Source organism: Corvus brachyrhynchos, unplaced genomic scaffold (assembly GCF_000691975.1).
Source record: "Corvus brachyrhynchos isolate BGI_N302 unplaced genomic scaffold, ASM69197v1 scaffold126, whole genome shotgun sequence".
Classification (NCBI taxonomy): domain Eukaryota; kingdom Metazoa; phylum Chordata; class Aves; order Passeriformes; family Corvidae; genus Corvus; species Corvus brachyrhynchos.
In genome coordinates this window covers 3,613,876-3,615,824 of record NW_008239283.1, presented here as the reverse complement: position 1 = coordinate 3,615,824, position 1,949 = coordinate 3,613,876, and the positions used below count along the sequence as shown (strand labels likewise).

At 38.9% G+C, this 1,949-nt stretch overlaps 1 long non-coding RNA gene across 1 annotated transcript in view; it reads left to right on the top strand.

The window, feature by feature from the left end:
- LOC108448161 overlaps window positions 1–867 on the top strand; it is a 140,384-nt gene extending 139,517 nt beyond the window's left edge. Inside the window, exon 4 of the long non-coding RNA XR_001863957.1 lies at window positions 652–867. This is a non-coding gene — a long non-coding RNA (uncharacterized LOC108448161). The remainder of the gene's footprint in view (window positions 1–651) is intronic.
- Window positions 868–1,949: the final 1,082 nt, after the last annotated feature.

Genomic DNA, 1,949 nt, shown 5'->3' with positions numbered 1-1,949 from the left:
ACTTCATTCACTGATGTGAGCTAAGTTCATATAACACTGTCTCAATATCTGACTGATATCGCTGTTTAGTAGATGTGACATTTAAAAGTTTAATCATGATCCTGCAGCATTCACTGGCTCATTCTAAATTGTGGAATAAGAAATGGGGCATTTGGCATGCTTTCAGGCAGACTGCTATCTGCTGCAAAGTACTCAGTAATATTTCTAAATGCATGGATCAACCTTTTCATTTATTGATCTCAGAATGTTTTACCGAGTTGAGTAAGAATCATCACATTTCTTATTAAAAAAAAAAAAAAAAAAAAAAAAGAAAGAGAGAGGTAGGAATGAGGAACCTTTACAAAATCTCTTTCTTCTGACCATATGTATAGCAGGAGACCAATGTCCAGCACTCCTGTGGTTTAGGAGAGACTTTCAGGGTCTTTGAGGCTCATGTCTGTTTACAGTGAGACTTTATTCATCTTCAAAATACCAGCTCTGTCTTGACAGTGTCATAGGTGGTTGCACAGATGAGGACAGCATGCCACATGTATTGCTTTCTCCCTGCTTTCAGATTTTATGTTTGTTTGGGAATTTGAGCAGTAAATCACAGGTGAGAAAAGAAAGAAAAAGTAAATTGATATGTTGATATTGAATCTTTTCTTTTTACAGACATCAAACAGCAAGACCGGACTTGTGGAGAACAGATTTAAGGTACTGAAATGTCAATGCTGTTATGCACATGGCTTAAATTACTTTTCCCAATGAAGAAGAAACATGATAATATGTTCAAATATTTTCTCTGTCTTCAGTGACCTAACATAAATTCAAATTCACAGTTTTAACTTCGGTTGTTGTTTTTTTTCCCCCCATGTCTGTTAATAAAATGCTACTCTTGTGGATAACTGTAAATATACTCTATACTTTCAGTTTAGTTTACCTGAGACATTATATGGACTATTTTACATGGGTAAAAGCACATAGCCTGTTGGGAGGGGTTTCTTTTGCTAATTATTTGGGGGATTCTGAAAATCTGATTGTATGTGATTCAGACTCAATTTGATCTTCTTTTAAGGAAAAGGCAAAAACCCCCCAACACCCCACATCCTCACATACATAGAAGAATAAATACAAATAACCTTTGGACTCTTTCTTGATATTTCTCTGAGGAGTGAAACAGGGTTTGCTTTTATACCCCCTCCAAATGTCAGCACTGTTTTGGAGAGTTGGGGTGGAAAAGCCTTCCTTGCAGTTATGATCTAATATTTTTGGAAGTTCAGGTGCTGGCATCTGTTGTGGTAGTTGGTTTCAGAATTTTAGTTTTACCAAAATGAAGTAGCTGTGCTGGGTCTGGCCTCATTTTTTCCTGGTGCCTCTTCCTGATGTTGTTAAACTGGTTTGATGGTCTGGTTTTACCTGTGTTCTCTTAGGAATCACCAGTTCTAGCCACCCTTGTTTTGGGGCTGGGTACACAAAACCTGCACATGTATTTTTACCTTGTGGCCTTGAGCATCATGTAGCATCAACCTTGGTGCTGTGCCAGGGATCCTGGAGCTCTGTGGGGTAAAACAGCTGCTGCACCTTGGGAGAAGCAGCTTTGGGAGTAGGGGTGCAGGCTGACAAAATGAAGTGGTGCAGGTACTAAATGTGATGTTGCATTTCCTTAGTTTGCTCTTGATCTAGACCTGTCCCAAGTAGTTTTTTACTGGCCTTATACAGTGAGTGCTCTTCCCTCCCTTCAGTTCTGGCGCAAATTTGTGATGTTCACCTAATGGCATTTTCATTGTACAGATTTAGTGGGGGAAAAACAGGAAGTGGGAGGACGGAAGACAAAAGAATCATAGTGCTGAGAGGCTCCAAACCAAACCATCAAAGAAAGATTTTAGCACTTGCTGCTCACAATATGTTTTGGTAGTTATAACATGTGATTACCTCTCATAGTCACAGTGTGTAACACAAAGTAAGGAAAT